The 15,038-nt window shown below is 37.3% G+C and overlaps 1 long non-coding RNA gene across 1 annotated transcript in view; it reads right to left on the reverse strand.

Annotated features, from left to right (window-relative positions):
• Nucleotides 1-15,038, reverse strand: part of LOC119534876 — a 190,810-nt gene that overhangs the window by 2,280 nt on the left and 173,492 nt on the right. The gene's annotated exons all lie outside the window — the stretch shown is intronic.

Here is a 15,038-nt window from a genome sequence, read left to right on the forward strand (position 1 = left end):
CAACTATTCTGTATTTGTGTTGCCTTTGTAGAGTTCAGATTGTGCCGGTTTGAGACTGTTGCATGTCTCAGGAAAGACTATGTTCTTTTTATTCACTCTGGTGGGTACAGAGTTATTGTGGGTGGGAGCTTTTGATTGGGTTGTTTCCATGGAGGTGTGACCCCCGCCCATTCATGGTGGGTCTTAATTAGTTCACTGGCGTCCTCTATGAAAGGATAAAAGGCAGAGACATTTTGAAGAGAGCTGAGAGAGACACTTAGAGAGAAAACACACTTAGAGAGAAGACGCTTGGAGATGCTAAGCTAAGAGATGAAGCCCAGAGTTTGCCTCAAAAAAGCTAAGTGAGAACCTTCAGATGCTTAAAGAGAAAGCCACTGGAATCAGAAGCTGAAAGCAATGAAACCTGGGAACAAAGGACCTACAGATGCCAACCACATGCCTTCCCAGCTGACAGGTGTTCCAGATGCCACTGGCCTTTCTTCAGTGAAGGTATCCTCTTGTACACACTTTAGTTTGGACACTTTTATGGCCTTAGAACTATAAATTTGTAACCTAATAAACCCCCTTTATAAATGCTGATCTATTTTTGATATTTTGCCTTCTGGTATCTTTATCAAATGGGAACACAGATCAAATTATACAGACATATTTTTATCCATCTGTTTATTTTTCCAAATAAAATACTCCCTTCTGCCAGCCCTGGTAGCATCTAATTTACTTCTTTTTGCAATTTGCTATGTCCAGTCATCTCTTATAAGTGATATCATATGATATTTGTCCTTATGTGCCTTGCTTATTTCAGTGGGCATGTTTTCAAGTTTCTTCCATGTTATAGCATGCCTTATAACTTCATTCTTTCTTATGGCTGAATAATATTCCATTGTGTGTATTTATCACATTTTGTTTATCAATTCCTCTGCTGATGGACACCCAGATTGTTTCCTCCTTTTAGCTACTGTATATATTGCTGTTACAAGCTTTGGTGTATATGTATCTGTTTGAGACTTGGCTTTTCATTTTCTTTGGGCATATACCATAGTGAAATTGCCAGGGTTATGGAAATTTTTTATTTAACTTTCTGAGGAAATGCTATATGGCTTTCCACAGTGGATGCACTATTTTATTTTCCCACCAACAATGCACTAGAGTTCCAATTTTTCCAAATCCTCTCCAACACTTGTTATTTTCTGTTTTATCCATCTGTTTTTTAATCATTTAAATTATAACACATGTTCTTTGCAAATACCATTTTAAATGTCTCCATATCCATTCATCTTAATTCATTCAACCATCTCCTCACAGTTGATCATTTAATCAATTTCCATATGCATGTTTATGTATGTTTTCAGGAACTTTTTTATGCATGAGGTTCTCTGTCATTTTTCCTTATTTCCTTACATAGATTGATAGCAGTGGATGCAAAGTAGTAATATTTTTTAGGTTCTGGATACACATGAGAAAATTGCTTTTCAAGGAGTTGCCTGATTTACATTCCCACAAGCAGTATATGAGAGAATACTCTTGCCAGTACAGAGTTATTCACATTTTAAAATTTTAAATAAGTTCACAGTGAAATACATTATTTTGATGATGTTTTGACATTTTATTTGTGAGGCAGAACTTTTCTCCCATAAATTTTTAGCATTTTATCCATTTGTATTTCCACTTATGTAAAATGTTTGTTGAACCACTTATTAATTGGAATTTTAATCTGTCTTAAGGATTTGTATAAGTTCTGCATAGTAAACATTTTAACCATTCCTCTTAAATATGAATTGCAAATATTTTCCAACTTTGTAGGCTGCTTAATAAATTGGTCTTTTAATTTTCAGCAAAAGACTTTTTAAAACACTTAATTGTAGTCAAATGTAACATCATTGCCAAGGTAATTTCTTTCATTGCTTTTCAAAATAGAAGAGTCCTATGCAGTGAGGCTTGTAATTTGCTGTCGCGTTTTGCTTCCTTGCAGTCTCACCATATCTCTTTCCATTTTCTGCATCTCAGCTTTTCCCCCTTGATACTAATAGGACCTATTCCTTTGTTTTAAAAACAATGTATTCTTTGATCTCTTTGAGAATATAAAGCATCTATTTTCATTTTTTTTCCTCTTTGTGGTGATAAATCAGTTTTAGTTTTAGGCTGTTCCTCTTCTGTTTAACTGAAAAATGTTTTGCAGTGCCTAACTGATGTTTCCCCTTGTTTACTCATCCTTAAATGGGGAAAGATCTGTGGGTTTCACAAAACTGTTCAGAAGAACTTACCCCCTTTCCAAAAAGGTATTAAGGTGTTAATTGACTGCTGGTTTCCAATATAAACATGGAGGGTGGGGTTGCTGTGCATACCTCTGAGTTCAATACCAGGACACAGTAGAAATTAGTCCAGGACAAATAATTTTCTAACTGGAAGAGAATCTTTGTCCTTGTTTCAGTTTCCAAAACTGCTCCAGCAAAGCCATGAAATGGTTCAGCTTAAACAACGACAATTTATTCACTTACAATTTTGAAAATGTCCAAATCAAGGCATCATCAAGACGATGCTTTCTTCCCAAAGACTGTCTGCTGGCAATCATTGGCTCCTCTGTCTCATGGCAAGGCACACGGTAGCATCTGCTGGTCTCTCCCTTCTCTTCTGGGTTTCATTGATTACAGCTTCTTGCTTCCTGGCTTTCTCCCTCTCTCTCTCAATATTCATTTCATTTATAAAGGACTGCGGTAATAGGATTAAAACCCATTTGATGAGGTAGGTCACACCTTAGCTGAAGTAACTTCATCAAAAGGTCCTATTTACAATGGGTTCACACCAAGAGGAATGGATTAAATTTAAGAACATACAGTTCCAAACCACCACAGTCCTCAAGAATTGAAACCAGTTCAAAGCTAAATGTCTTCAACTATAGGAGTAAAACAACATTCATTGGTACATGGCACTTCCATTCTTTGCCCCATGACAGCTTTTACTCCTTTTAGGATGCAGTGCCCCACCCTACTACACCCATTCCCTCCCCTCACCCCAATTAATTATATATTTTAACTGCAGTTTCTGAATAGACTGCATTCATGTGGGGATACCGCGGAGGTGACAGTCCCGTGTATCTGACTAGTTTTACAGGGGGTGTTGCTTTTGTGTCTCTAAACTCAGATAGATAGTTCCAGCACGTCATATCTCATTCCTCCTGTTTTCAAATTCACCCAAGGATGGAGCATTGCAAGGAATGTGTCTCTTTCTCAGTTCCTCATTCTTGTTGCAGTACACAGAAATTTCTCCCAAGTAGCATATAGATGATCTCCAGTGCTGTTGTGGGATTGTGTCTTTTTGGTCATCCAGTCCAAGCTATTTCAGATTCAAATAATACAATCCCACTCAGACTGGCTAAAGCAAAAAACAATGCAACCTAGAGGGAGATTCATAAATCCAAGGTTAAGAAATGCAAGTGGATTTCACTTGAAAATTAAAAATTAAAAACTAAATGGAGGAGTCAACCAGGTTCAAGTAAGCAATTCCCTCTGCTGCTCTCAAGTCCATGGTTGGTGCCTCTGCTTCTGGGTGCATCTGTGACATTTTCCTCCCTCTGGGCAAGCCAGTTTTCTCTACCACTTTTTTCTTTCTGCACATGTTCAAAACCATTACCACAGTCTTGGAACTGTATCTGAGCTGAAGTGACACCAAACAACTGGTAAGTGTCTAGGCAAGGTACTAGCTCCAAATCCCAGAGGGGAAATTTCTGATTGGTCAAGTGACCCTTAATTCAAGCAGCTGCAGCAAAGGTCTCTCAATGAGATCTTTAAGCCCAATGTTTTCCAATTGGTTGCTATTTGTATACTAAAATATATTTTTAATATTTTTGCCATTTACCTTAGTAGATTCTCTTGTTGTATAAGTAGTTTACAGTATAATCTCCTTAAGTTTCCCTATTAATATCATATTATCTGCCAATTAGAAAATTGCCTCTCCCATTGCATGTTTATATCTTTCTTTTCAGTCTCTCCTCTTTCTTTGGAGCTTCCAAGAAACATCACATATAAATGGTCCCAGTGAGCATCATTGTCATGTTCCTGACTTTAATGAGAATTCTTCAAGTGGCTTATTTGTTTAGTTTTGTTTTGTTTTAAGAGCAAACTTTCACTAAGACTTTTTAAAATTGGGTTTTACTTTTATACGTATGTAAACAGGCACATTTCCAAGAACACTGGTATTTCCCCCAGGAAGCAATTCCTATATCATTTTTAAAATCTGGCATTCATTGCTCAATGTCTGCTTAGTTCTAACACAAAAGAGAATTTTTAGATTGCTATGGCTCTCCCTTTTTTCATTTTAAATTACCTCTGAAGTATTATTGTGAGGAATTGACTATGGCCCTTATAAGCTAAGCTATTTCGCACCTTAATACTTTTGTAACATCTCATATGAAAAAGTCAATAAAATTAATTATTAATAAAAAATTAATAAAAGAACAATTTAATGTTTACTTATTTTTGTCTTTTACCTTTTATCACCTCTATGAAAAAGTTTTGATAAAGTATTTCTAGAGTACATAATTAACTTCACACAGCTTGAACAAAAACAGTTCCAAATATCCTGACCATTTTCTTTTTTAAAGAGTAAGTGGTAGAAAGCCAGAAGATGAAAACACAAAGTATTTGAAAGATGTAAAATTCCACTGGATTTTTTTCTTCTTAACATTAGAACACTTGATCCTCACTTTCACTCACTGTTAAGGAAGCTGCTCCAGAAACGAAAGGTTCTTTGCTTAGAAGTTAAAAGTTGTAAATATATTACCACAATAAAAAGTTAAAAACAAAAAAACAAAAAAAAACAGCATCCTGTTACAATAGAATGCATGCAAACACCCAGTGGGGCAGAGGATAGACAAGCAGTAATAGCGAAGGTGTCCACCTTCAGCAAAACACAGAAAAGTAGAACGATAGGTTTTTCCTATGCAGTGTTTTCATTCCTTCAATTTCTGCAGCAGGGTTGGAGGAAGGAGGGGTAGGAGGAGAACATGGCTGGTTTGAGTACAATCAGATGAGTTTGAAAGGGATCTTAGGTGTTTCAGTGTTTGTGAAATAATGATTAAATTTCTTCTGGGTCTGTGAATTTCCTTTGGCCCAAAAGGGTGAATAGAGACAAATATTACCCACAGCTTTGTATGTTTTTAAACAAATTCATCTTGGAAATGTCTGGCACTGTCTCAGGCCTTCTGCCTTGAATAGAATAATCAGCCTGCCAGGGCTAAGATGCTAAACATATGGCTATTTGGAAACCTCTAGCTATAAAGCAAAATGTTTCAATTTTATGTCATGGATAAACAGCTGTAGTTTGTTAGTTTATAACAGTGTTATAGTATAATTTTACATAAATTGGTATTTCAGGTAAACATATTCATCTTTTTAATTGGCTTCTATCTTTATCTTCCCACAAAAAGCTCAATTACAAAAAATCATTAAAATCTAAATTTTCACATTTCATAGAATCAAAAACTGCATTTAATATAAAATATTATGGACAACATTCATTAAATAAAATATTATACTGAAAGTATCATATGGTTCTTAACCAGAAAAAAGTGGCGGCTTTGTATTATACAAAGTGTTCTGGCCTAGGAGTCAAATTTTGCCCTTGAAGAAGTTCTTTACTGTGATGGTTAATTTCCCATGCCAACTTGGCTAGGTTGTGGTGTCCAGTTGTTTGGTCAAGCAAGCTCTGGCTTAATTGTTACTGTGAGGGTATTTCAGAGATGAATTTGTATCTAGTGTCAGTTGATTGCCTCTACAGCTGATTGCATCTACAATCAATAAAGGGCATTGCCCTCAGCAATGATGGGAGTCTCCTCACCCAATCAGCTGGAGGTCTTAAAACCAGACTGAGGATATAAAAAGTCAGAAAGAAGAATTTTTGTCTCTATTTTAGCCAGCCAGCTTCTCCTGGAGAATCAACTTCACCTTCATCAGTTTCCAATTTACAACCTTCCCTATGGAATTAGGACTTGCCAATCCCCACGGTCACATGAGTAATAAATCTTTTCATGTTTACTTATATATATCCTGTTGGTTCTGTTTCTCTGGAGAACACTGACTAATACACCTTCCCTTATCTGATCTCACCTTCTTTATCTCTGGAATGGAGATAATAAATACCTCTTTAGGGTTGTTCTGAGAATTAAATGAGAGAATGTATAGGGAAGACTTTTGTACATTCTATGTTAAAAATATCTTATTTTGACTTTATGTATCATATTTTATTTTAGAGGAGAAGTTTTTAAATTATTTTGCAAAGTTATTACTTGTGTTACTAATATCCATGCTTGTCATTTGTTGCCTTCCTTCCATATACAGATTACATAATTCCACATAGAAATGCAAGACCCTTTAGTACATTTTCCTCTCTCCACTCATTCATTTATTCATTCACTCATCCATCACTAGCCTACAGAGCTAGGAGACAATAAATTTCTGGTTTAATCCATTTTTTTTTAATTTGTTATAGCAGCCCTAGGAAACTAATACAGGTTGTGTTTTTTAAATTCTTATTTGGAAGTGACAGGAAAAGGAAAGAAGAACTCAGATCATGAATTCAATTATCATGAAGGGTTTGAAAATTACCAGGTAAACATGGGGTTATGCCCAGAGAAATCACATGACAAAGACAATCAGTTGGTTTGCATGTGTGGAAGGGCCGACTGGAGCCAGAGCCCTGGAGGTCAGGAAGTCCTTGAAGTTTCTTACCTTCTGCTGAAGAAGAGAGGTACAGAGCTCTTATGCTAGAAGGGAGCCCATGTGTTTTCTCTTAGTTCTGTTGTCAAATGTATATAAGATTCTCTTGACCCAGAAGTGTGCAAGCCACAGAGAGATCAGAGAACTGCAGAGAAATGCTGCTACAACTACTTTGTCCTAGACCTTGAACAAGAACACATGCTGTAAGCAGACACACTTCCCTAACCCCCAAATCCTGGTTTGGAATAAGTCCTGCAGGCTTCTCACTTCCTCCTGAAGGGTAATGTGTTTCATATTTCCTGTTTAAGTGTTCAAGCCAGAAGTTAAGATACTTTTTTAAACCTTTCCTAAAACATTGTCTTTCAGTTAATGAACATTTTTTTTTTCCAACAGAAACTAAGATTAAATAATTTCTAAAAGTAACTGCTTGGGAGAATGAGAGTACAAGGAACACTGAAGCAGTCCTGAGATGTAGCTGCTGCTGAAAGATCAGCCGAGTGCCCCGCTGAGGGAGGTCAGCCTCTCAACACAAGTCAGACCCATCTTCAGCCAAATTCTCACAACTCCCTGCTGCAGACCATTCTGGGTGCTCAGCAAGGCCGAGGGTATATTCTGCTGCCCCTTTAAGGGATGTGATTAGGCCGGAGATGCCTACAAAATTTAGGGCATCTATTCTTTCTAGAAACTATCAGAAAAATTCTAAAAGTATTTAAATATACAGAAATCTGTTTGTTTTTATCTTCAGAGAGGTAGCTTTAAATTGCACTATTAGTGGTCCTAACTGACCTTAATCTTTAACCTACAACAAAATGCCACCTCAGTAAAATCAAATAAACAGAATCAGGAAAGAGAAAGCAAAGCAAAAGAGAAGGGAAAGAAGAAAAGACCAAAGCAATACACCAAGAGAACATGTTTTCAGAAAAAGGCTCACAGAGCATAATTAATTGTGGTAACAATATAACTAGCCAGAAGAGACTATTTCAAGTGGACAAATTAAATTGCCTAATATGTAAACTGAGTGACAAGGCATAATTAATGCCTAAATTAAAATTGCACATATTAGCCATGTGCTAATTTTGACAAGTGTAGTAATTCTCATCGAGGTAGATACTCTGTGGTTTTACTTTGTAAATGTAAATAGAGCATAGCTGAACAGAAAAATCATCAGAAAGAATAGCATGATAATTACACAGTAACACCATTTCATTTGAAATTGGATATTGATCACTGGGATGATGCACAGTTGTTATGCATGAATGCATTTCAACATACCAAAGTAGGATGATAGATCTGGAGTAATTATATAGAAATTGACAACACATTTATCACTGTTTGTGGTTATTTCAATGCATTGATATTTCCATGAATTATGGCATGTCATCTCATGTGTACACAAATGTTAAATCAGTTATGGCAAAAGTTGATCGTTACGTGTGTTGAAGGGTGGCACCTTTAAGACTTTCAATTAAAGGAATGAATTCAGTGTTTAGATTGTGCAATTTGATAGGCATGCTGAAATTTCAAAGGTGACTCATGTTTCATTCATTTTGTTGTTTCCGTTTATAAAATGTTACTGAAATGAGGTATGTAAGCATGCTGAGAGTGTGAAGTATTTTTCACCTAGAAATAGCCTTCAAGTTTGCAATACCTGGTTGGGCCATCAGATATGTTCTCTCTTGGAGGAATAGATCTATCACTCCCCACACCCTGCCTGCTGCTACTTCTACATATATTGTTGCCAAGAAATTTTATTATAGAAATTTCTAGACAGCTAGTAAGATTGGTTATTAATTACTCTAGGTCTGAGGTAGGGGAAAAAACAGAATGATGAAAAAAAAAAGAGCAACATAAAAAAAGAGGAATAGATATAAGCAAAGAAAGATCCAAGAGAATGAAGAAAGGTCTTGAAGAGAACAGGAGTAATGAAAAAGAACAGAGAATTCCATTTAAATTTGATTTAATTCAACAAATATTTAGAAAGCATCTGCTAAGGACCAAAAACCAAGATCTTCACTAAAAGGTTCTTTGACTCATTCTTCTTTTTATTTGCACTGGCACCATCCAAGTTTAGGTCCTTAATTCTTTATTTCTGGATTATTTTAGGTGGCCATAACCATTTTCTGGCTACATAGTTCTCCCCACTCTCACATTTCCTACGTTATCAAAGACAGATTAATATTTTTAAGTCTTCCTTTGAAGACATTACTCTTCATTTCAAAAGCATTCATTGATTCTGACTTGTCTATGGGAAAAAGTCCACTCAATTCAATGGTTTTTACCTCGTATTTATACCCAATATTATTTGGGAACAGTAGTATGCTGGTAAACTGTACCCCCACCCCCTGAAAAAAGATCCATAATTTTTAGTGCTTGCAACTTTCTGTGCTAATAATACTCCCACCATGGTAGGCTTCAAACTACCACATATTCTCTTGGAGCCTGGAGCTGGGAAGTGATGTGCATAATCAACTCTCACAAGTCAATATGCGATGACCCCAACACATCAGTTTTGGGGAAAAAAGTTAAGGTAAAGTGCAGTCCTTGACTTTGGATTGACAATGACATGTATTGTCTCTATAGAGCACATGGTATTTCTCATATGAGTATCATTTCTCAAATGAGTATAACTAGCCCATTTCTCCCAAACTCCCCCTAAGAGTTTTCAGGTCACAGACTACATACTTTACCTCTTTGCATCTACAACATAGCATGTGAGAAAACACTCAACAAATAAATAATAGGAGGTAAGAATGAGAATTAGTTGTTATAGTTATTCAAACTTGGAAATACTGTAATCAATGCCACATCTTTATTCCAACTGTTGTTTAAAATAAGAAAACAAACAATCTGCATATTCTGCCACCATTTATTTCCCTGGATATATCTGTCTGAGTTGGCTTATCAACAGGAATTTATTGGTTTTAGGTTTCAGAGGCTAAAAGCCTTGTTTTCTCCCAAGGTTGGTGGGATTCTGACTGGCCAGCAATTCTTGGGTTCCTTGGCTTTCCTGTCACATGGCAATATCCTCTCCTTTCTCTTTCAGGTTCTGTTGGTCTCCAGCTTCCCCCTGTGGCCTCTAAAAACAGGATTAAGGCCCATCCTATCTCAGATGGCCACACCTTAACTAAAAATAACATCTTCAAAAGATCCTATTTATAATGAATTCACACCCATAGGAATGGGATTAAAATGAAGAATATATTTTCTTCTGGGGTACCTAATCCAATCTACCATACTACAAAACTACCATTTTCATTGTGTGGGTTAGATTCTGCTCCAGAAACATCGTAGTCACATCAGTCAGTTTTTGCTAGACCATGCTGCATAACAACAGACCCCACAAATCTTAGTGGCTTATGAAACAAACTTTATGCTTAGATTGTGTTTTGTGTAGGCCATAGGTGTACTGAGGCTCTGCTCCAGCTGCAGGTAGATTGTATCTTTGTTGCACTGTGTCTTCACATCAGATCATCCAGGCTGAAAAAACAGCCCTTATTTGGAATGGGCTGTTCTTGTGGCAGAGGGGAAGAGCAAAGGGACTGGCTGAGACACACAGTGGCCCTTAAAAGTTCTTCTTGGATACAGGCAGTGTTACATCCACTCATGCTATTAGCTAAAATAAGTCAAAAGCAAAGTGTGACTCCACCCCAGAAGACACCACAAGACACATAACTGAAATACGTAATCATCTTTACAGGAATTAAGAGTGAATACTTGAAAACAATGCAATCTACTGCACTGGTCAAATTGAGTGATTATCTAATCGCCCTTTCTAAGACTGTGTTCTTTACTTGCCATAATTAAGAGGGTTATGGAAGCATAGTAAAGGCTTTGTGGGTAGCTCTCCTGGCTTTCCCCAAGGAATGAAGCTTGAGGCAAATCTGGAGCAAGATTTAGTATTAGTTTATAAATCTGCCCCTTGTTTTTCATTAGAGCACTGAATTACCATTGCTCAGGGATATTTCCCAATGGAGAGGCCAAGCACCAAGTTTGACAGAGGAGGCATGAATGAACATTATAGGCTCAGAGTCTAAGTCCACAGGGATATGAACCTGTTCATGAGGATTTGGGAGCTCCCCAACCAGCATTTGAAAACAGATCTAAAGTAATATTATTGTTTTGGGACTTAGCAAGAAAACCAGTTGAGAAAATTTGCAGTAGAAGCCAGAAAGAACAGTCTCTAACCATAATCCTAAAAATAGATTTGAAGGACTTGATCTATCCATGGTGGTTCAATGGCATTATCTTCATATATGTTCCTACTTTCCCAAACAGAAGGCTAGGAATAAGAACAGAATCACACCAGAGCCAGGATAACACATGGGCCAACCAGATGGCTACCAGAGGTACCAATCCATAAGATAAAATATCACTGAACTGTAACAGAATCATGTTGGCATCTCTTCTGGGCTCCATTTACAGTCTTCATCCTTGGCAAAATGTAAATTGCTCCTACTCCTTTGAAAATAGAGAGCACCCTCTAAACAAATGTAAAAAGAAAACCCCCCATCATGTATGCCACTGAGGCCAACTCCTTCTGTTGAACATTTCAACAATGTACCATCCCCCAACCAAGAGCAGCCACTCTTGGAACAACCTGGAATCCTAAGACCAGGTCTGACCACAGTGTAGGGCTGCCTACAGGAACAAATGCTTCATTTAATTCTCCAAATTTATGTAGCCAACATGCCTTCCAAGAAGTTGTTAGGTTCAAAACAACTGCATATAATGAAGCATATTATAAATGAAACGATAATTCTAAATTCTAAATAAAATAATATATAAAATACTTATTTTGATGTAAAGAAAGTTTATAGCTTTTATTAATGGAAATTTAGTTTCAGACTGTCTCCACCAAGTACTGAGCAAACAAGTTTGAACAAGAACCACCTGGCTGCCCATGTTTCTGTAGTGTCTTAGATCACATTCATAAGCTCAAAAAAATACTTTTGCATTACTTAGCTCCTCTGTAGAAACTCCAATACTCCTCATATTTCTACAAAATGATTCTGGAAATTGTGAGCAGGGACTTCAATGTGCTCTTTGAATCAGCCCTCTTGCCTGCCACATGTATAGGCCATTTTTTCCCTCTCCCATCCCTGCTGTCTATGGATCCAGTCTCCCATCTGTGCCAAGACTAAAGGCAGGAATTCTGCTGGTGCCTCCAAAGTACAGCCCTTCATACCTGCCAAAGGCACTGCCAAGAGTGCCAGTGCCTGCCAAGTTCTGCCCGAGGTAGTCGGTGACCCATGTCAAGGAGATTGACATCTGTGCAGAGGGCATCTGTGCCTGATGTCATGAGTCCTGTTATCTGTGGTGAATTCTCTGTCCCTTGTCCTAACAAAAGCTGCTGGCACTGTCTTTTGTTGCTATGGAATTTTCTGGCATGAATGCTGCTGATGCCTTACCTTCTCAGTGTTCCAACCCTTTTAATATTTACTTGGTCTTCCAATGCTGCCCTCTCCCTGTAGTTCTGTGACATGAACCACAAGGCTTGTCCAGAAGGTGTTTAAGTGGTAGAAACCATGTTGTCTGCAGACTTACTCAATACAACCACTGAGCCTGTTATAATTGCCATCTGGTATAAGTTTGCCAGCCTATGTAAAGAGAGGCTCAATATTCTGATCTGGCTTGAGAATGGGGATTTGCTGGGATTTCTGGGATACTGAAGGGCTGGACACAGACATATCATTCAGGGTTACCTGGAATTGAGTCTCTCCTCCCACAGTGAGGATGTACTCTTGTACATATTGAATTAGTAGGGTCAAATTATTATAAGTTCTCCTTTAAAGAAGGTATGCAGGTGCTTAATGTAAATTTTTTGAATAGTAACATAGGATGAGCTAGAACGCAAAAGGGTAGGGTGTAGAAGAATCTGGCTTCTTTCTGAACTCTGGTGTACCTTTATGTACTAAAAATAACATGCAGTTGTGTACCCACAGGAATCTGTGTTCAAAGGAAATGTCACACACAAATATGCTGCCTGTACTCATGCTCCAGTCAGTATCTCTGACCAAATAAATCAGGAATTTACACGTTGTCAATGTGTGGTCCCTTCCCACCAATCTGTGAGGTTCTACACACCAGAGTTGAGTATAGGTGAGGTGAGACTGACCCATGTTAGCTGTGACAAGCAAAGGCAGTAGCTTTCTGGGAACTGGAAGCCAAGGAAGACACTCCAAGAATCAAGGGTATAAGCATAGGCTAAACCTCATCAAAAGTAACAATTCTGCAGCTAAAGTCAAGGCAATAACCAACATTGAGATGTTGTTGCTTCCTTGTGTCCGGGTAGTCAAGTGACTAAGTGGGGGCCACCTGTACCCAGAATATGAATTCTACTCCCCTTGGCCAGTACCAACTTAACAAAATGAAGCTAAGGGACTCAGAAAGTTAAAAAAGAGGAGGACCAGGAGAGAGGCATTGCGTGCATTTTAAGGGAGCTTATTACCTCTTCTACTCAAACATTACTGGAGTCAAGTCTCCAATTTCAAATAAGTACTTTCATTATATATTCAAAAATATAACAGATTATTTCTGGGTCGCAACTGCATTCACAATGACCAAGTATTTGCTGAGCTAATTTGGATTACTTTTCTAGAGGTATAACCTCAGAAGAGCAGCATACAATTCTTTTCTCTATGTAACTTCCACTAGAATCAACAATATTACAATAGATAGGAACTGGCTGACACTATTAAGCCTCTGGGTTTAGAAACAGAAAATAGAAATGTTCCTACTTACAGCTAAATGTCATGTACAAATTAAACTGGACAGATAGCTGTGATAAGAAGAAATAATTATGAATGAAAAAATTCCTGCAGTACTTTCTCACCATTTGAGAGGCATATAAAATATATTTATGAGATACATTAAAGGACTTATTTTGCTGGGATTCAACTCTAAATGGACCATTTCCAGTGTTCTCTAAAGTATATTTTTATAATAGTATCAATTTATTATAAAGGTCAATATTTTTTCTCTTTCAAATTCTTTCAAGTGGTTTTTTAAGGCCCATTTTCTGAAGTATTTAAAATTCTAATAAGCCACTGCAAAATTACCAGGGAAGTCCTGGGGGATTTTTTTTTTTAAACATACTATTTGATGCAACATGAACTTGGGTTACAGTAAAATATCATTAAGGAAAGGTCAGCTCTGGAAAACAAAGAACAAAGGCAAAAAAGCATCAGGCATCTTGGAGGCACTCAAAGAGGAAGTTTATTCAATGCATTCTTTCAGAAAGTGAAGCTTGAGGTTCTTAAGTGCAGTTTCCCGAGGAAATTAGAATGCCCATCCTGCAGTTAAGGCAGATGTGGCATTCTCTCTTCTATAATTTTGATCAACCAGTCACCTGGTTTGATATCTTCTTCTGATGTCATGTGTCTCAAATGTGAGAAAGTTTTTCAATTTTGTGAACCATTTCTTAGTCATCTTTGCAATCACAAATCCTATTCTGGTGCTTACTAAATACTCAAAGATTTGTTGAATGAATATTTTCTGAGTTCTAAGACAATTATGGAAGTAAAAAATTCCATTGATTAGGTTGTTTGTCTGTAAGACACCAATAATTATTTTGATAGCTTTCCCAACAAGTTTTCTGAATAGAAAACCTAAGCAGTGGAGAAAAAAGCAGGAGAAGATTACCTTCCCTAAGGAGAAATTATTGCAGCAAAATCTCATCTTTTCTCTCATATGCAGGAAACAACAGCAACTGTACCTTCCATCCAAAGTCTAAAATTCACCTCCCTGTTGCTACTTCATAGAGATATTTTATAAGAAATCAATCACAATACTCTAAATAGATCATTGGGAGAGTCAAGTTGGCTTGGTACATTGGATTTAGATAAGAACATGAATTCTAACCCAGAGTCTGCCACTAACCATCTGCATTGCCTTGGGTAAATTGATTAACTCTCTAGGTTTCAGTTTTTTCATACGTAAAATGGGTATATTAAGGATTCCCTTGACTAGCTTCCAGAGCTGCTTTGTGGATTAGAGCAGTAGATCTCAAGTATTAGCATATGTCAGAATCACTTGGAGGGCTTGTTAAAATTGATTGCCTGAACCCATTCCCAAGAGTCTGTGATTCCTCAGGTCTTGAGGGAACCCTAGAATTTACATTTCCAACAAGTTCTCAGGTGATACTGATGCTTCTGGTCTGGATACCACAGGCTGAGAACAACTCAATAGAAGAAAAATAGATGGACCTCTCTCTGTCCATGGCAAACTCCAGCATGTGTGCTTCAAGTTCCACTTTCCCTTTCTTCCCAAGTTTCTATTACTTTAAAAAACAATTGTCCCCTTCCCAGTTACCCCACGTCTATGATGAAT

This window comes from Choloepus didactylus, chromosome 5 (assembly GCF_015220235.1).
Source record: "Choloepus didactylus isolate mChoDid1 chromosome 5, mChoDid1.pri, whole genome shotgun sequence".
NCBI classification, from domain to species: Eukaryota; Metazoa; Chordata; class Mammalia; order Pilosa; family Megalonychidae; genus Choloepus; species Choloepus didactylus.